Raw genomic sequence first — 21,972 nt, forward strand, 5'->3', positions numbered from 1 at the left:
CAGAGCAGGTCCCTGAGTCCTTACTCAGCACTCTCAGAGCAGGCCACTGAGTCCTGACTCAGCACTCTCAGAGCAAGCCCCTGAGTCCTAACTCAGCACTCACAGAGCAGGCCCCCGAGTCCTAACTCAGCCCTCTCAGAGCAGGCCCCTGAGTCCTTACTCAGCACTCTCAGAGCAGGCCCCCGAGTCCTTACTCAGCACTCTCAGAGCAGGCCCCCGAGTCCTTACTCAGTACTCACAGAGCAGGCCCCCGAGTCCTTACTCAGCACTCTCAGAGCAGGCCCCCGAGTCCTTACTCAGCACTCACAGAGCAGGCCCCCGAGTCCTTACTCAGCACTCTCAGAGCAGGCCCCCGAGTCCTTACTCAGCCCTCTCAGAGCAGGCCCCCGAGTCCTTACTCAGCACTCTCAGAGCAGGCCCCCGAGTCCTTACTCAGTACTCACAGAGCAGGCCCCCGAGTCCTTACTCAGCACTCTCAGAGCAGGCCCCTGAGTCCTTACTCAGCCCTCTCAGAGCAGGCCCCCGAGTCCTTACTCAGCCCTCTCAGAGCAGGCCCCCGAGTCCTTACTCAGCCCTCTCAGAGCAGGCCCCTGAGTCCTTACTCAGCACTCTCAGAGCAGGCCCCCGAGTCCTTACTCAGTACTCACAGAGCAGGCCCCCGAGTCCTTACTCAGCACTCTCAGAGCAGGCCCCCGAGTCCTTACTCAGCCCTCTCAGAGCAGGCCACTGAGTCCTGACTCAGCACTCTCAGAGCAGGCCACTGAGTCCTGACTCAGCACTCTCAGAGCAGGTCTCCGAGTCCTAACTCAGCACTCTCAGAGTAGGTCTCCGAGTCATAAGTCAACACTCTGTGTTCTAGAGTCTTAGGTGACAACAAACCTGGGTTCGTCTCTCTTTTCTCATTTTCATTTGGTTTGAATGTTAGTGTAGAGAAGGGGTGGCCAACTTTCCTCCTGGAGAGCTATTAGGTGTGCTATAACTGCCTGCACACCCAGTAGCTCTCCAGGAGTGTAGAGCATGTGACTAAAGACACTGAAGGCTCTATTCTACTGGGCTCAGCTCCTCTGAGGGTGAGGGCTCTACTCTCCCGAGGGCTTTACTCCCCAAGGGCTCTATTCCACATAGGGCTCTACTGTCCTGAGGGTTCTACTCCACCTAGGGCTCTACTGCCCTGAGGGTTCTACTCCACCTAGGGCTCTACTGCCCTGAGGGTTCTACTCCACCTAGGGCTCTACTGCCCTGAGGGTTCTACTCCACCTAGGGCTCTACTGTCCTGAGGGTTCTACTCCACCTAGGGCTCTACTGTCCTGAGGGTTCTACTCCACCTAGAGCTCTACTGTCCTGAGGGTTCTATTCCTCCTAGGGCTCTACTGTCCTAAGGGTTCTACTCCACCTAGGGCTCTACTGTCCTGAGGGTTCTACTCCACCTAGGGCTCTACTGTCCTGAGGGTTCTACTCCACCTAGGGCTCTACTGTCCTGAGGGTTCTACTCCACCTAGGGCTCTACTGCCCTGAGGGTTCTACTCCACCTAGGGCTCTACTGTCCTGAGGGTGAGGGTTCTACTCCACCTAGGGCTCTACTGTCCTGAGGGTGAGGGTTCTACTCCACCTAGGGCTCGACGGTCCCAGCTCTCTATTCCACAGTGGCTCCACGGTCCTGAGGGTTCTACTCCACCTAGTGTTCTACAGTCCTGAGGGTTCTACTCCACCTAGGGCTCTACTGTCCTGAGGGTGAGGGTTCTACTCCACCTAGGGCTCTACTGTCCTGAGGGTGAGGGTTCTACTCCACCTAGGGCTCTACTGTCCTGAGGGTGAGGGTTCTACTCCACCTAGGGCTCTACTGTCCTGAGGGTGAGGGTTCTACTCCACCTAGGGCTCTACTGTCCTGAGGGTGAGGGTTCTACTCCACCTAGGGCTCTACTGTCCTGAGGGTTCTACTCCACCTAGGGCTCTACTGTCCTGAGGGTTCTACTCCACCTAGGGCTCTACTGTCCTGAGGGTTCTACTCCACCTAGGGCTCTACTGTCCTGAGGGTGAGGGTTCTACTCCACCTAGGGCTCTACTGTCCTGAGGGTGAGGGTTCTACTCCACCTAGGGCTCTACGGTCCCAGCTCTCTATTCCACAGTGGCTCTACTCCTTTAAGTCTCCATCCCCCCAGGGCTCTACTTCACACCACCATTACTTCTCCAGATCAACACACTCCAAAGGAATATTATATTCATGTAAGGTTTGTTTTAGAAAAAAATTATCTACATTTAATTTGTGTACAAGTTATTTTATTGTGTGTTATGATTGTTTATTTTCTGTATAATTGTTTGGACGGACAAATGGCGCCTACTTGTGGGCAATGTTAAATATATTTATGCGTTTGTAAATAGACAAAAGGGAATTGTGGGTAAACTGCATATGAGAATCAAGCGAGTGTCCCAATTGATACCATATTCACTATATAGTGCACTACCTAATGGGCCCTGGTCTAAAGTAGTGAACTATATAGTGCACTACCTAATGGGCCCTGGTCTAAAGTAGTGAACTATATAGTGCACTACCTAATGGGCCCTGGTCTAAAGTAGTGAACTATATAGTGCACTACCTAATGGGCCCTGGTCTAAAGTAGTGAACTATATAGTGCACTACCTAATGGGCCCTGGTCTAAAGTAGTGAACTATATAGTGCACTACCTAATGGGCCCTGGTCTAAAGTAGTGAACTATATAGTGCACTACCTAATGGGCCCTGGTCTAAAGTAGTGAACTATATAGTGCACTACCTAATGGGCCCTGGTCTAAAGTAGTGAACTATATAGTGCACTACCTACTGGGCCCTGGTCTAAAGTAGTGAACTATATAGTGCACTACCTAATGGGCCCTGGTCTAAAGTAGTGAACTATATAGTGCACTACCTAATGGGCCCTGGTCTAAAGTAGTGAACTATATAGTGCACTACCTACTGGGCCCTGGTCTAAAGTAGTGAACTATATAGTGCACTACCTAATGGGCCCTGGTCTAAAGTAGTGAACTATATAGGCAATCGGGTGCAGTTTGGGACTTTCCCAAGTCAAGTCTAGGTTATACATGTATTTCCTCCAAAATGGCTCCCTATCCCCTACATAGAGCACTACTACATTATAATCTATGGGAATAATCAAAGCAAATTCTATTCGTCACATGCTTCGTAAACAGGTGTAGACTAACAGTGAAATGCTTACTTACGGGCCCTTCCCAACAATGCAGAGAGAGAAAATATAAAAATAATATAAAAGTAATAATAAATACACAATGAGTAATGATAACTAGGCTATATACATGGGGTACCAGTATCAAGTCAATGAGTAATGATAACTAGGCTATATACACAGGGTACCAGTACCGTGTCAATGAGTAATGATAACTAGCCTATATACATGGGGTACCAGTATCAAGTCAATGAGTAATGATAACTAGCCTATATACATGGGGTACCAGTTCCAAGTCAATGAGTAATGTACCAGTACCAAGTCAGTGTGCAGGGGTACGAGGTAGTCGAGGTAGATATGTACATATAGGGAGGGATAAACAGTAACAGCAGCGTATGTGACGAGTCAAAAAAAGTTATTGCAAAAAGGGTCAATGCAGATAGTTAAATAGTTAACCAATAGCTACCCGGACTAACTATCTTATGGCTTGGAGGTAGAAGCTGTTCAGGGTCCTGTTGGTTCCAGACTTGGTGTATCGGTAGTGCTTGCCATGCGGCAGCAGAGAGAACAGTCTATGTAGCTGTAGTGTTTGACAATTTGTAGGGCCTTCCTCTGACACCACCTGGTATAGAGGTCCTGGATGGCAGGGAGCTCAGCCCCATTGATATACTGGGCCGTACCCACTACCCTCTGTAGCACCTTGTGGTTGGATGCCAAGCAGTTGCCGTACCCACTACCCTCTGTAGCACCTTGTGGTTGGATGCCAAACAGTTGCCGTACCAAGCGGTGATACAGCCAGTCAAGATGCTCTCAATGGTGCAGCTGTAGAGCTTTTTGAGGATCTGAAAGCCAATGCCAAATCTTTTCAGCCTCCTGAGGGGGGAGAGGCATTGTCGTGCCCTCCTCACTACTGTGTTGGTGTGTTTGGACCATGATAGGTCCTTAGTGATGTGGACCCCGAGGAACTTGAAGCTCTCGACCCACTCCACTACAGCCCTGTTGATGTGAATGGGGGTGTGCTCAGTTTCCCGTAGTCCACAATCAACTCCTTTGTCTTGGTGAAGTTGAGGTTGTTGTCCTGGCACCACACTGCCAGGTCTCTGGCCTCCTCCCTATAGGCTGTATTATCGTTGTCGATGATCAGGTCTACCACCGTTGTGTCGTCAGCAAACGTAAGGATGGTGTTGGAGTTGTACTTGGCCACGCAGTCGTGGCTGAACAGGGAGTACAGGAGGGGACTGAACCTGTGTTGAAGATCAGCGTGGTGAATATGTTGCTACCTACCCTCACCACCTGTGAGCGGCCCGTCAGGAAGTCCAGGATCCAGTTGCAGAGGGAGGCGTTTAGTCCCAGGGTCCTTAGCTTAGTGAGCACTATGGTGTTGAACGCTGAGCTGTAGTCAATGAACAGCACTGGCCCTCCAACACCACTTCCAGCAGTATCTGGTCTCCCATCCAGGGACAGGCCAGGACCAACCCTGCTTAGCTTCAGAAGCAAGCCAGCAGTGGGATGCAGGGTGGTATACTGCTGGTTTCTGGGATGATAATGTTGATGTGAGCCATGACCAGCCTTTCAAAGCACTTCATGGCTACAGATGTGAGTGCTACAGGTCGGGAGTAATTTAGGCAGATTACCTTGACGGTATTACAGATAGGGAGAGGTTAAAAATATCAGTGAAGACACTTGCCAGTTGGTCAGCCCATGCTCTGAGTACAAGTCCTGGTAATCGGTCTGGCCCTGCGGCCTTGTGAATGTTGACCTGTTGAAAAGGTCTTACGCACATCGAATACGGAGAGTGTGATCACACAGTCGTCCGGAACAGCCGGTGCTCTCATGCATGATTAAGTGTTACTTGACTCAAAACGTGCATATAAGTCATTTAGCTCATCTGGTAGGCACGCATCACTCGGCAGCTCACGGCTGGGCTTCCCTTTGTAATCCGTAATAGTTTGCAAGCCATGCCACATTCGATGAGCATCAGAGCCGGTGTAGTAGTCCAGTTAGAGCTAGATAATGATCTGTTAACAGTAGTCCAGTTAGGGCTAGATAATGATCTGTTAACAGTAGTCCAGTTAGGGCTAGATAATGATCTGTTAACAGTAGTCCAGTTAGGGCTAGATAATGATCTGTTAATAGTAGTCCAGTTAGGGCTAGATAATGATCTGTTAACAGTAGTCCAGTTAGGGCTAGATAATGATCTGTTAACAGTAGTCCAGTTAGGGCTAGATAATGATCTGTTAACAGTAGTCCAGTTAGGGCTAGATAATGATCTGTTAACAGTAGTCTAGTTAGGGCTAGATAATGATCTGTTAACAGTAGTCCAGATAGGGCTAGATAATGATCTGTTAACAGTAGTCCAGTTAGGGCTAGATAATGATCTGTTAACAGTAGTCCAGTTAGGGCTAGATAGTGATCTGTTAACAGTAGTCCAGTTAGGGCTAGATAATGATCTGTTAACAGTCGTCCAGATAGGGCTAGATAATGATCTGTTAACAGTAGTCCAGTTAGGGCTAGATAATGATCTGTTAACAGTAGTCCAGTTAGGGCTAGATAATGATCTGTTAACAGTAGTCCAGTTAGGGCTAGATAATGATCTGTTAACAGTAGTCCAGTTAGGGCTAGATAATGATCTGTTAACAGTAGTCCAGTTAGGGCTAGATAATGATCTGTTAACAGTAGTCCAGTTAGGGCTACATAATGATCTGTTAACAGTAGTCCAGTTAGGGCTAGATAATGATCTGTTAACAGTAGTTTCTCCTGATGGCCAGTAGAACAGCGGGGTGACACTGCAACGGCTCCACAGTTGTGGCCAGTTTTCCAAACAGAGATTAAGCCTATTCCTGGGTGACAAAAACACTTTCAATAAAGTTTCTCAAATGAGATTGGTGTTTGATACAGGACTAGGCTTAATCTGTGTACCAGGTCCCTTACAGTATATTTCACACTTAGTGCTGCGTCTCGAAAGCCAGATGAGTTTCTAATCAAAAGGGACTACCAGATGCAGACAGCTCAGCAACAGACCAAGCTCTCGCCAGCTCAGCAACAGACCAGGCTCTCGCCAGCTCAGCAACAGACCAGGCTCGCCAGCTCAGCAACAGACCAGGCTCTCGCCAGCTCAGCAACAGACCAGGCTCTCGCCAGCTCAGCAACAGACCAGGCTCGCCAGCTCAGCAACAGACCAGGCTCTCGCCAGCTCAGCAACAGACCAGGCTCGCCAGCTCAGCAACAGACCAGGCTCTCGCCAGCTCAGCAACAGACCAGGCTCGCCAGCTCAGCAACAGACCAGGCTCGCCAGCTCAGCAACAGACCAGGCTCGCCAGCTCAGCAACAGACCAGGCTCGTCAGCTCAGCAACAGACCAGGCTCTCGCCAGGTCAGCAACAGACCAGGCTCTCGCCAGGTCAGCAACAGATCAGGCTCGCCAGCTCAGCAACAGACCAGGCTCGCCAGCTCAGCAACAGACCAGGCCCGCCAGCTCAGCAACAGACCAGGCTCGCCAGCTCAGCAACAGACCAGGCTCTCGCCAGCTCAGCAACAGATCAGGCTCGCCAGCTCAGCAACAGACCAGGCTCGCCAGCTCAGCAACAGACCAGGCTCGCCAGCTCAGCAACAGACCAGGCTCGCCAGCTCAGCAACAGACCAGGCTCGCCAGCTCAGCAACAGACCAGGCTCGCCAGCTCAGCAACAGACCAGGCTCGCCAGCTCAGCAACAGACCAGGCTCTCGCCAGCTCAGCAACAGATCAGGCTCGCCAGCTCAGCAACAGACCAGGCTCGCCAGCTCAGCAACAGACCAGGCTCGCCAGCTCAGCAACAGACCAGGCTCTCGCCAGCTCAGCAACAGATCAGGCTCGCCAGCTCAGCAACAGACCAGGCTCGCCAGCTCAGCAACAGACCAGGCTCGCCAGCTCAGCAACAGACCAGGCTCGCCAGCTCAGCAACAGACCAGGCTCGCCAGCTCAGCAACAGACCAGGCTCGCCAGCTCAGCAACAGACCAGGCTCGCCAGCTCAGCAACAGACCAGGCTCGCCAGCTCAGCAACAGACCAGGCTCGCCAGCTCAGCAACAGACCAGGCTCGCCAGCTCAGCAACAGACCAGGCTCTCGCCAGCTCAGCAACAGATCAGGCTCGCCAGCTCAGCAACAGACCAGGCTCGCCAGCTCAGCAACAGACCAGGCTCGCCAGCTCAGCAACAGACCAGGCTCGCCAGCTTAAAAGTGACACCAAACCTACCAAATAAACAGTGTTATTATTATTATTTAGAAATCCAGTTCTCTAACTTAAATTGAACTTGCCAAGTGTTTAATAATGACATTATTCTGTTATCTAGTTTAATATGTTGGTGCCTCACAGACACCGAAAGACAAGACCCTCTCTCTCTGGGGAAGTGCCTTGACATCAGATCCTGTTGTGACATCATCTCTCCCCCAGGCAATAGTGTTCACCACGTCTGCATCAGGAATGGCACCCTAGTGTACTGTAGAGAATAGGGTTCTAATGTGCCCTGATCTAAAGTAGTGCACTATATAGGGAACAGGGTGCTAATGGGCAATGGTCTAAAGTAGTGCACTATATAGGGAACAGGGTGCTAATGGGCCTTGGTCTAAAGTAGTGCACTATATAGGGAACAGGGTGCTAATGGGCCTTGGTCTAAAGTAGTGCACTATATAGGGAACAGGGTGCTAATGGGCCTTGGTCTAAAGTAGTGCACTATATAGGGAACAGGGTGTTAATGGGCCCTGATCTAAAGTAGTGCACTATATAGGGAACAGGGTGCTAATGGGCCCTGATCTAAAGTAGTGCACTATATAGGGAACAGGGTGCTAATGGGCCTTGGTCTAAAGTAGTGCACTATATAGGGAACAGGGTGCTGGGGAGACCTGATCTAAAGTAGTGCACTATATAGGGAACAGGGTGCTAATGGGCCTTGGTCTAAAGTAGTGCACTATATAGGGAACAGGGTGCTGGGGAGACCTGATCTAAAGTAGTGCACTATATAGGGAACAGGGTGCTGGGGAGACCTGATCTAAAGTAGTGCACTATATAGGGAACAGGGTGCTGGGGAGACCTGTCCTTCTAATTGGCTGAAGGATTGCATGAGGTTTGTGTTTATTCATTCCAGACGTGACCAAACAAACCGGGTATCGAACCAGAGTCATTTGAGTGCCTCAAGACCACATTAGTCCACAGAGCTAAAGGCTTTGGATCTTACACTAGTCCTCAGGTTAGGTTCATCTATCATCATGAGTGGGGAAGGAAAAACACTAGTCCTCAGGTTAGGTTCATCTTCTATCACGATGGACGGGGAAGGAATCACATGACTTAATGAATCAGAGAAGGACAGGTTGACTCTCTTTGATGAGCTAGACTTTTATGAGGCAAGGATGGACAGGTTGACTGTGTCCCGATTCTCTACCTTTCTTCTGAAGTGCACAGGTGCAAACGGTCATGGATTTCACAATGGTGGAAACTCCCTCTAGCCTTTAATCCACGATGTGGAGTGTGCAAGTGCATCCTTTGGGAGAAGGTTGGAGAGTCGGGATGTAGCCGTGTGCAGTCCTCGGTTTGGCTCCTCGGTCTGGCTATCATGCTTCATGGTGGTACAGTACTTCTAATTGTCTCAACCTTCTTCTTGGGAGACCAGACAGTCCACATCTTTGTTCCAGCCCTATACTAACACACCTGATTACCTCACCGCCAAGCCCTTGGCCAGCTGACCTAGGTGCCAAATAGGGCAGGGCTAGAACTAATACGTGCAGCCTGGTGTTTCCCCAGGAGGGTTGGGAAATCATGTGTCCGAATGGCACTCTAGCCCCTATATAGGGCACTACCTTTGACCTGAGTCCTATTGGCCCTGGTCAAAAGTAGTGCACTATTGGGAATAGGGTACCATTTGGGACGAGTGATGAATTGAACATAGATCAACCCACTGTTATACAGGTTTGTTCTGTTCATAATCAACTGTGAACTTTAGCGGTAAGTTTACTAACTAAGGGATACCTTTTTAATCAAATAATATGTGAATGTTTACAGTATATATGGTTTCGTTTTTTTTCTGTTTTATTCCAAGAAAATGATGTGGGCATTTAAAGTCTTTAAGATAAAATAAAGATAACATAAAGCACAATCATTGTACTGGGTGGTAATGTTTAAAACAGGCTGGAGGAGAGTGGCTCCTCTGTAGCTCTGTGACATCTTCTCTTCAGTGACCAGTGGGTGTTTTAAAACAGGCTGGAGAAGAGTTACTCCTTTCTGGACTGTTTGTTCTTCTGTGGGTGGTCCGGTGTGTTTGTTGCAGTGTTGAAGAGGACAGAGAACCCCCACCTCTCTTCATGCCTTGAAGTGTCTGCACCTGGACACCACAAAGGAAGAGGCTCTATTGTGTCCTACTGGCTCAACCAATCACAGCCCTCCAATCAGTTATCTGACCTCATCCATATGCGGGGACATTAACATTCATCAGACTCAACGGACAGGAACATTGACTATATTACAGAGGATCAATGGAGGGAACAGAAATGATATATACTGAACAAAAATAGAAACACAACATGTAAAGTTTTGGTCCCATATTTCATGAGCTGAAATAAACGATCCCAGAAATTGTACATTTGCACAAAAAGCTTATTTCTCTCAAATGTTCACAAATGTGTTGACATCCCTGTTTTTGAGCATTTCTCCTTTGTCAAGATAATCCATCCACCGGACAGGTCAGGGGAGTAACGGATATCGTAAAGGATTACCAAAGAAACAGTAACTGTATTCTGTTACGTTGCCAGCAAAAATATTGTAATCAAAATTGATACTTTTGAAAAGATGACTTTTAAATTCAGAAAGGATGCTTTGCGGGGGGGAAAAAAAAAATCTTTGACACTACAGTTTTCTCAATGACAACATTCAAATCAGCTAGTTTAAGTTTGTTCCACCCGAACAAGTCTGACCACAAGTCAGAGACCACTATGATGACACACCAAATGCATTTGATGGATCGTGGGAAAAGAGCAGGAATAGGTTTTTGTAGGCTACAGTCCAAGCTATGTCTACCAACGGTGTGACTGCTGTCGGCATCCAAAGATTATACAACTTGAATAAACGCTTGGAGGTCAGGACGAGAGCGGTGGTGTAGTCTACGGCGATACGGATATCACCTCTTATTGATCACCTCTTATTGACATCTACATAGAGCATTGATGTGAATCACACTGCTGCTCTCTCATTTAGCTATTTGTGCCTTACCTATTGTGGTTGTTGTGGACGGCTGTTCACAAATCTAAATGTGTATTTGAACCGAGTAATGGTTGACTACAAGAGTTTAAGCTAACTATAAATTATTGTTTTTGAAACCAGTGGACAGCCAGTGAAAAATGCGCTCTTGCAACAGCTGCATAGTGAGGATCCCAGCCTATAGAATAACAGCTGTATAGTGTGGATCCCAGCCTATAGAATAACAGCTGCATAGTGAGGATCCCAGCCTATAGAATAACAGCTGTATAGTGTGGATCCCAGCCTATAGAATAACAGCTGCATAGTGTGGATCCCAGCCTATAGAATAACAGCTGCATAGTGTGGATCCCAGCCTATAGAATAACAGCTGCATAGTGTGGATCCCAGCCTATAGAATAACAGCTGTATAGTGTGGATCCCAGCCTATAGAATAACAGCTGCATAGTGAGGATCCCAGCCTATAGAATAACAGCTGCATAGTGTGGATCCCAGCCTATAGAATAACAGCTGTATTGTGTGGATCCCAGCCTATAGAATAACAGCTGTATAGTGGGGATCCCAGCCTATAGAATAACAGCTGCATAGTGTGGATCCCAGCCTATAGAATAACAGCTGTATAGTGTGGATCCCAGCCTATAGAATAACAGCTGCATAGTGTGGATCCCAGCCTATAGAATAACAGCTGTATATTGTGGATCCCAGCCTATAGAATAACAGCTGTATAGTGGGGATCCCAGCCTATAGAATAACAGCTGCATGGTGTGGATCCCAGCCTATAGAATAACAGCTGTATAGTGAGGATCCCTGCCTATAGAATAACAGCTGCTTAGTGTGGATCCCAGCCTATAGAATAACAGCTGCATAGTGTGGATCCCAGCCTATAGAATAACAGCTGTATAGTGTGGATCCCAGCCTATAGAATAACAGCTGCATAGTGAGGATCCCAGCCTATAGAATAACAGCTGCATAGTGTGGATCCCAGCCTATAGAATAACAGCTGCATAGTGTGGATCCCAGCCTATAGAATAACAGCTGCATAGTGAGGATCCCAGCCTATAGAATAACAGCTGTATAGTGAGGATCCCAGCCTATAGAATAACAGCTGCATAGTGAGGATCCCAGCCTATAGAATAACAGCTGCATAGTGAGGATCCCAGCCTATAGAATAACAGCTGCATAGTGTGGATCCCAGCCTATAGAATAACAGCTGCTTAGTGTGGATCCCAGCTTATAGAATAACAGCTGTATAGTGAGGATCCCAGCCTATAGAATAACAGCTGCATAGTGTGGATCCCAGCCTATAGAATAACAGCTGCATAGTGTGGATCCCAGCCTATAGAATAACAGCTGCATAGTGTGGATCCCAGCCTATAGAATAACAGCTGTATAGTGAGGATCCCAGCCTATAGAATAACAGCTGCATAGTGTGGATCCCAGCCTATAGAATAACAGCTGCATAGTGTGGATCCCAGCCTATAGAATAACAGCTGCATAGTGTGGATCCCAGCCTATAGAATAACAGCTGCATAGTGTGGATCCCAGCCTATAGAATAACAGCTGCATAGTGTGGATCCCAGCCTATAGAATAACAGCTGCATAGTGTGGATCCCAGCCTATAGAATAACAGCTGCATAGTGAGGATCCCAGCCTATAGAATAACAGCTGTATAGTGTGGATCCCAGCCTATAGAATAACAGATGCATAGTGTGGATCCCAGCCTATAGAATAACAGCTGCATAGTGTGGATCCCAGCCTATAGAATAACAGCTGCATAGTGAGGATCCCAGCCTATAGAATAACAGCTGCATAGTGAGGATCCCAGCCTATGGAATAACTTGCTGCATAGTGTGGATCCCAGCCTATAGAATAACAGCTGCTTAGTGTGGATCCCAGCCTATAGAATAACAGCTGTATAGTGAGGATCCCAGCCTATAGAATAACAGCTGCATAGTGAGGATCCCAGCCTATAGAATAACAGCTGCATAGTGAGGATCCCAGCCTATAGAATAACAGCTGCATAGTGAGGATCCCAGCCTATAGAATAACAGCTGCATAGTGTGGATCCCAGCCTATAGAATAACAGCTGTATAGTGAGGATCCCAGCCTATAGAATAACAGCTGTATAGTGAGGATCCCAGCCTATAGAATAACAGCTGTATAGTGTGGATCCCAGCCTATAGAATAACAGCTGCATAGTGAGGATCCCAGCCTATAGAATAACAGCTGTATAGTGTGGATCCCAGCCTATAGAATAACAGCTGCATAGTGTGGATCCCAGCCTATAGAATAACAGCTGCATAGTGTGGATCCCAGCCTATAGAATAACAGCTGCATAGTGAGGATCCCAGCCTATAGAATAACAGCTGCATAGTGTGGATCCCAGCCTATAGAATAACAGCTGCATAGTGAGGATCCCAGCCTATAGAATAACAGCTACATAGTGTGGATCCCAGTCTATAGAATAACAGCTGCATAGTGAGGATCCCAGCCTATAGAATAACAGCTGTATAGTGAGGATCCCAGCCTATAGAATAACAGCTGTATAGTGTGGATCCCAGCCTATAGAATAACAGCTGCATAGTGTGGATCCCAGCCTATAGAATAACAGCTGTATAGTGTGGATCCCGGCCTATAGAATAACAGCTGTATAGTGTGGATCCCAGCCTATAGAATAACAGCTGCATAGTGAGGATCCCAGCCTATAGAATAACAGCTGTATAGTGAGGATCCCAGCCTATAGAATAACAGCCTATAGAATAACAGCTGCATAGTGTGGATCCCAGCCTATAGAATAACAGCTGTATAGTGAGGATCCCAGCCTATAGAATAACAGCCTATAGAATAACAGCTGCATCGTGAGGATCCCAGCCTATAGAATAACAGCTGTATAGTGAGGATCCCAGCCTATAGAATAACAGCCTATAGAATAACAGCTGCATAGTGTGGATCCCAGCCTATAGAATAACAGCTGCATAGTGAGGATCCCAGCCTATAGAATAACAGCTGTATAGTGTGGATCCCAGCCTATAGAATAACAGCTGTATAGTGTGGATCCCAGCCTATAGAATAACAGCTGCATAGTGTGGATCCCAGCCTATAGAATAACAGCCTATAGAATAACAGCTGTATAGTGTGGATCCCAGCCTATAGAATAACAGCTGCATAGTGAGGATCCCAGCCTATAGAATAACAGCTGCATAGTGAGGATCCCAGCCTATAGAATAACAGCCTATAGAATAACAGCTGTATAGTGTGGATCCCAGCCTATAGAATAACAGCTGCATAGTGAGGATCCCAGCCTATAGAATAACAGCTGCATAGTGAGGATCCCAGCCTATAGAATAACAGCTGTATAGTGTGGATCCCAGCCTATAGAATAACAGCTGTATAGTGTGGATCCCAGCCTATAGAATAACAGCTGTATAGTGTGGATCCCAGCCTATAGAATAACAGCTGCATAGTGTGGATCCCAGCCTATAGAATAACAGCTGTATAGTGTGGATCCCAGCCTATAGAATAACAGCTGCATAGTGAGGATCCCAGCCTATAGAATAACAGCTGTATAGTGAGGATCCCAGCCTATAGAATAACAGCTGCATAGTGAGGATCCCAGCCTATAGAATAACAGCTACATAGTGTGGATCCCAGCCTATAGAATAACAGCTGTATAGTGAGGATCCCAGCCTATAGAATAACAGCTGCATAGTGAGGATCCCAGCCTATAGAATAACAGCTACATAGTGTGGATCCCAGCCTATAGAATAACAGCTGTATAGTGAGGATCCCAGCCTATAGAATAACAGCTGCATAGTGAGGATCCCAGCCTATAGAATAACAGCTGTATAGTGTGGATCCCAGCCTATAGAATAACAGCTGTGTGGATCCCAGCCTATAGAATAACAGCTGTATAGTGAGGATCCCAGCCTATAGAATAACAGCCTATAGAATAACAGCTACATAGTGAGGATCCCAGCCTATAGAATAACAGCCTATAGAATAACAGCTGTATAGTGAGGATCCCAGCCTATAAAATAACAGCCTATAGAATAACAGCTGTATAGTGTGGATCCCAGCCTATAGAATAACAGCTGCATAGTGAGGATCCCAGCCTATAGAATAACAGCCTATAGAATAACAGCTGCATAGTGAGGATCCCAGCCTATAGAATAACAGCTGTATAGTGAGGATCCCAGCCTATAGAATAACAGCTGTGTGGATCCCAGCCTATAGAATAACCGCTGTATAGTGAGGATCCCAGGCTATAGAATAACAGCTGTATAGTGAGGATCCCAGCCTATAGAATAACAGCCTATAGAATAACAGCTGCATAGTGTGGATCCCAGCCTATAGAATAACAGCTGCACAGTGAGGATCCCAGCCTATAGAATAACAGCTGTATAGTGAGGATCCCAGCCTATAGAATAACAGCTGTGTGGATCCCAGCCTATAGAATAACAGCTGTATAGTGAGGATCCCAGCCTATAGAATAACAGCTACATAGTGTGGATCCCAGCCTATAGAATAACAGCTGTATAGTGAGGATCCCAGCCTATAGAATAACAGCTGTATAGTGTGGATACCAGCCTATGGAATAACAGCTGTATAGTGTGGATCCCAGCCTATAGAATAACAGCTGCATAGTGTGGATCCCAGCCTATAGAATAACAGCTGCATAGTGAGGATCCCAGCCTATAGAATAACAGCTGCATAGTGTGGATCCCAGCCTATAGAATAACAGCTGTATAGTGAGGATCCCAGCCTATAGAATAACAGCTACATAGTGTGGATCCCAGCCTATAGAATAACAGCTGTATAATGAGGATCGCAGCATATAGAATAACAGCTGCATAGTGTGGATCCCAGCCTATAGAATAACAGTTGCATAGTGAGGATCCCAGCCTATAGAATAACAGCTGTATAGTGTGGATCCCAGCCTATAGAATAACAGCCTATAGAATAACAGCTGCATAGTGAGGATCCCAGCCTATAGAATAACAGCTGCATAGTGTGGATCCCAGCCTATAGAATAACAGCTACATAGTGAGGATCCCAGCCTATAGAATAACAGCTGCATAGTGTGGATCCCAGCCTATAGAATAACAGCTGTATAGTGAGGATCCCAGCCTATAGGATAACAGCTGCATAGTGTGGATCCCAGCCTATAGAATAACAGCTGTATAGTGTGGATCCCAGCCTATAGAATAACAGCTGCATAGTGAGGATCCCAGCCTATAGAATAACAGCTGCATAGTGTGGATCCCAGCCTATAGAATAACAGATGCATAGTGTGGATCCCAGCCTATAGAATAACAGCTGCATAGTGTGGATCCCAGCCTATAGAATAACAGCTGCATAGTGAGGATCCCAGCCTATAGAATAACAGCTGTATAGTGTGGATCCCAGCCTATAGAATAACAGCTGTATAGTGTGGATCCCAGCCTATAGAATAACAGCTGCATAGTGAGGATCCCAGCCTATAGAATAACAGCTGCATAGTGTGGATCCCAGCCTATAGAATAACAGCTGCATAGTGTGGATCCCAGCCTATAGAATAACAGCTGCATAGTGTGGATCCCAGCCTATAGAATAACAGCTGCATAGTGTGGATCCCAGCCTATAGAATAACAGCTGCATAGTGTGGATCCCAGCCTATAGAATAACAGCTGTATAGTGTGGATCCCAGCCTATAGAATAACAGCTGCATAGTGAGGATCCCAGCCTATAGAATAACAGCTGCATAGTGTGGATCCCAGCCTATAGAATAACAGCTGCATAGTGTGGATCCCAGCCTATAGAATAACAGCTGCATAGTGTGGATCCCAGCCTATAGAATAACAGCTGCATAGTGAGGATCCCAGCCTATAGAATAACAGCTGCATAGTGTGGATCCCAGCCTATAGAATAACAGCTGTATAGTGTGGATCCCAGCCTATAGAATAACAGCTGTATAGTGTGGATCCCAGCCTATAGAATAACAGCTGCATAGTGTAGATCCCAGCCTATAGAATAACAGCTGCATAGTGAGGATCCCAGCCTATAGAATAACAGCTGCATAGTGTGGATCCCAGCCTATAGAATAACAGCTGCATAGTGTGGATCCCAGCCTATAGAATAACAGCTGTATAGTGTGGATCCCAGCCTATAGAATAACAGCTGTATAGTGTGGATCCCAGCCTATAGAATAACAGCTGCATAGTGAGGATCCCAGCCTATAGAATAACAGCTGCATACTGAGGATCCCAGCCTATAGAATAACAGCTGCATAGTGAGGATCCCAGCCTATAGAATAACAGCTGCATAGTGTGGATCCCAGCCTATAGAATAACAGCTGCATAGTGTGGATCCCAGCCTATAGAATAACAGCTGTATAGTGAGGATCCCAGCCTATAGAATAACAGCTGTATAGTGAGGATCCCAGCCTATAGAATAACAGCTGCATAGTGAGGATCCCAGCCTATAGAATAACAGCTGTATAGTGTGGATCCCAGCCTATAGAATAACAGCTGCATAGTGTGGATCCCAGCCTATAGAATAACAGCTGCATAGTGTGGATCCCAGCCTATAGAATAACAGCTGTATAGTGAGGATCCCAGCCTATAGAATAACAGCTGTATAGTGAGGATCCCAGCCTATAGAATAACAGCTGCATAGTGAGGATCCCAGCCTATAGAATAACAGCTGTATAGTGTGGATCCCAGCCTATAGAATAACAGCTGCATAGTGTGGATCCCAGCCTATAGAATAACAGCTGCATAGTGTGGATCCCAGCCTATAGAATAACAGCTGCATAGTGAGGATCCCAGCCTATAGAATAACAGCTGCATAGTGTGGATCCCAGCCTATAGAATAACAGCTGCATAGTGTGGATCCCAGCCTATAGAATAACAGCTGCACAGTGAGGATCCCAGCCTATAGAATAACAGCTGTATAGTGAGGATCCCAGCCTATAGAATAACAGCTGTGTGGATCCCAGTCTATAGAATAACAGCTGTATAGTGAGGATCCCAGCCTATAGAATAACAGCTACATAGTGTGGATCCCAGCCTATAGAATAACAGCTGTATAGTGAGGATCCCAGCCTATAGAATAACAGCTGCATAGTGAGGATCCCAGCCTATAGAATAACAGCTGCATAGTGAGGATCCCAGCCTATAGAATAACAGCTGCATAGTGAGGATCCCAGCCTATAGAATAACAGCTGTATAGTGAGGATCCCAGCCTATAGAATAACAGCTGCATAGTGAGGATCCCAGCCTATAGAATAACAGCTGCATAGTGTGGATCCCAGCCTATAGAATAACAGCTGTATAGTGAGGATCCCAGCCTATAGAATAACAGCTGCATAGTGTGGATCCCAGCCTATAGAATAACAGTTGCATAGTGAGGATCCCAGCCTATAGAATAACAGCTGTATAGTGTGGATCCCAGCCTATAGAATAACAGCCTATAGAATAACAGCTGCATAGTGAGGATCCCAGCCTATAGAATAACAGCTGTATAGTGTGGATCCCAGACTATAGAATAACAGCCTATAGAATAACAGCTGCATAGTGTGGATCCCAGCCTATAGAATAACAGCTGCATAGTGTGGATCCCAGCCTATAGAATAACAGCTGCATAGTGAGGATCCCAGCCTATAGAATAACAGCTGTATAGTGTGGATCCCAGCCTATAGAATAACAGCCTACAGAATAACAGCTGCATAGTGAGGATCCCAGCCTATAGAATAACAGCTGTATAGTGTGGATCCCAGCCTATAGAATAACAGCCTATAGAATAACAGCTGCATAGTGTGGATCCCAGCCTATAGAATAACAGCTGCATAGTGTGGATGTCACGTTCCTGACCTATTTATGTTAGTTTTTGTGTGTTAGTTGGTCAGGACGTGAGGTTGGGTGGGCATTCTATGTTATCTGTTTCTAGGTTGGTTTCGGTTTGCCTGGTATGGCTCTTGATTAGAGGCAGGTGGTTTGCGTTTGCCTCTAATTAAGAGTCATATTTAGGTAGGGCATTCTCACTGTTTGTTTGTGGGTGATTGTCTCCTGTGTCCGTATGTTATGTTCGTACCACATAGGACTGTAGCGTTTGTTTGTTTCGTTTTCGTTTCGATGTCGTCTGTTACCTGTACGTAAGTTTATGTTTAGTTATGTAAGTTTATGTTCAGGTCTCGTCAACGTCGTTTTGTTATTTTGTAGTTTTGCAAGTGTTTGTTTCGTTTCGTGTTGCCATCTTTATCGTTGTGTTAATAAAGATGGCTTATTTCCCAAAGCCTGCGTTTTGGTCTTCAGATCCCTCTCTCCTCACCTCATCCGAGGATGAGGAGAGCGTCACCCGTTACAGAATCACCCACCAACCAGCTAAGACCAAGCGGCAAGGGAAAACGAAACGGAGTAAGGGACAGGAGAGAAAGGAGCAATGGACATGGGACGATGTTTTGGATGGAAAGGGTTGCTACACTTGGGAGGAGATCCTGGCTGGGAGGGATCGCCTCCCATGGGAACAGGTGGAGGCATTGAGGAGAGCAGAGGCTACCTGGGAGAGGAACCGGAGCTATGAGGGAACGCGTCTGGCACGGAAGCCGAAAAAGCCCGTAAGTAATTCCCAAAAATTTCTTGGGAGGGGGCTAGGAGATAGTGGGCCAAGGGCAGGTAGGAGACCTGCGCCCACTTCCCAGGCTTACCGTGGAGAGCGGGAGTACGGGCAGGCGCCGTGTTACGCAGTAGAGCGCACGGTGTCTCCTGTACGAGTGCATAGCCCAGTGCGGGTTATTCCACCTCCCCGCACTGGGAGGGCTAGATTGGGTATTGAGCCAGGTGTCATGAGGCCGGCTCAACGCGTCTGGTCTCCAGTGCGTCTCCTCGGGCCGGCATACATGGCACCTGCTTTACGCATGGTTTCCCCGGTTCGCCTACATAGGCCGGTGCGGGTTATTCCACCTCCCCGCACTGGTCGGGCAACCGGGAGCATTCAACCAGGTAAGGTTGGGCAGGCTCAATGCTCAAGAGTGCCAGTACGTCTCCACGGTCCGGTATTTCCGGCACCACCTCCCCGCCCCAGCCTAGTACCTACAGTGTATACACTACGCACTAGGCTACCAGTGCGTATCCTGAGCCCTGTTCCTCCTCCACGCACTCTCCCTGTAGTGCGTGTATCTAGCCCGGTGCCTCCAGTTCCGGCACCACGCACTAAGCTACCAGTGCGTCTCCAGAGCCCTGTACAAACTGTATCTTCTCCCCCTACTAATCCTGATGTGCTTGTCCTCAGCCCGGCGTCACCAGTGCCGGTACCACGCATCAGGGATAGAGTAGGCTTTGAGAATACAGTGTGCCCTGTCCCTGCTCCCCGCACTAGTAGGAAGGTGCTTGTCATTAGCACGGTGCCTCCAGTTCCGGCACCACGCACCAGGTCTACAGTGCGCCATATCCGGCCAGAGCCATCCGTCTCCCCAGCGCCATCTGAGCCATCCGTCTCCCCAGCGCCATCTGAGCCATCCGTCTCCCCAGCGCCATCTGAGCCATCCGTCTCCCCAGCGCCATCTGAGCCATCCGTCTCCCCAGCGCCATCTGAGCCATCCGTCTCCCCAGCGCCGTCTGAGCCATCCGTCTGCCAGGAGCCTGCAAAGCCGCCCGTCTGCCATGAGCCTGCAAAGCCGCCCGTCTGCCATGAGCCTACAGAGCCGTCAGCCAGACAGGAGCCGCTAGAGCCGTCAGCCAGACAGGAGCCGCTAGAGCCGTCAGCCAGACAGGATCTGCCAGAGCCGCCAACCAGACAGGATCTGCCAGAGCCGCCAACCAGACAGGATCTGCCAGAGCCGCCAACCAGACAGGATCTGCCAGAGCCGCCAACCAGACAGGATCTGCCAGAGCCGCCAACCAGACAGGATCTGCCAGAGCCGCCAACCAGACAGGATCTGCCAGAGCCGCCAGCGAGCCATGAGCAGCCAGAGCCGTCAGAGCGCCATGAGCAGCCAGAGCCGTCAGAGCGCCATGAGCAGCCAGAGCCGTCAGAGCGCCATGAGCGTCGAGAGCCGTCAGCCTGCCATGAGCGTCGAGAGCCGTCAGCCTGCCATGAGCGTCGAGAGCCGTCAGCCTGCCATGAGCGTCGAGAGCCGTCAGCCTGCCATGAGCGTCGAGAGCAGTCAGCCTGCCATGAGCGTCGAGAGCCGTCAGCCAGCCATGAGCATCGAGAGTCGTCAGTCAGCCATGAGCTGCCCTTCAGCCTGAAAAGGCTAGATACCCAGAACTGCCCATCAGTCCAGAGCTGTCTCTCTGTCCGGAGCTGCCTTTCAGTCCGGAGTTGCCCCTCTATCCTGATCTCCCTCTCTATCTTTATCTACCTCTATAGTTTTATCTATCCCTCTGTCTTCGTTTATCTCTCTGTCCCGGTATTGTCATTATTAGATATGTTATTAGGAGGATTTTGTGGGGGAAGTAAGAGGGTGGACATTCTTGAAGGGAGGGGGCTAGGATGGATTATGGTGGGGTGGGAACCGCGCCCGGAGCCTGAGCCACCACCGTGGTTAGATGCCCACCCAGACCCTCCCCTAGACTTTGTGCTGGTGCGTCCGGAGTTCGCACCTTGTGGGGGGGGTACTGTCACGTTCCTGACCTATTTATGTTAGTTTTTGTGTGTTAGTTGGTCAGGACGTGAGGTTGGGTGGGCATTCTATGTTATCTGTTTCTAGGTTGGTTTCGGTTTGCCTGGTATGGCTCTTGATTAGAGGCAGGTGGTTTGCGTTTGCCTCTAATTAAGAGTCATATTTAGGTAGGGCATTCTCACTGTTTGTTTGTGGGTGATTGTCTCCTGTGTCCGTATGTTATGTTCGTACCACATAGGACTGTAGCGTTTGTTTGTTTCGTTTTCGTTTCGATGTCGTCTGTTACCTGTACGTAAGTTTATGTTTAGTTATGTAAGTTTATGTTCAGGTCTCGTCAACGTCGTTTTGTTATTTTGTAGTTTTGCAAGTGTTTGTTTCGTTTCGTGTTGCCATCTTTATCGTTGTGTTAATAAAGATGGCTTATTTCCCAAAGCCTGCGTTTTGGTCTTCAGATCCCTCTCTCCTCACCTCATCCGAGGATGAGGAGAGCGTCACCCGTTACAGTGGATCCCAGCCTATAGAATAACAGCTGTATAGTGAGGATCCCAGCCTATAGAATAACAGCTGTATAGTGAGGATCCCAGCCTATAGAATAACAGCTGTATAGTGAGGATCCCAGCCTATAGAATAACAGCTGCATAGTGTGGATCCCAGCCTATAGAATAACAGCTGTGGGGATCCCAGCCTATGGAATAACAGCTGCATAGTGAGGATCCCAGTCTATAGAATAACAGCTGTATAGTGAGGATCCCAGCCTATAGAATAACAGCTGTATAGTGAGGATCCCAGCCTATAGAATAACAGCTGCATAGTGTGGATCCCAGCCTATAGAATAACAGCTGCATAGTGTGGATCCCAGCCTATAGAATAACAGCTGCATAGTGTGGATCCCAGCCTATAGAATAACAGCTGTATAGTGAGGATCCCAGCCTATAGAATAACAGCTGCATAGTGAGGATCCCAGCCTATAGAATAACAG

Source organism: Salvelinus fontinalis, chromosome 17, assembly GCF_029448725.1.
Source record: "Salvelinus fontinalis isolate EN_2023a chromosome 17, ASM2944872v1, whole genome shotgun sequence".
NCBI lineage: Eukaryota > Metazoa > Chordata > Actinopteri > Salmoniformes > Salmonidae > Salvelinus > Salvelinus fontinalis.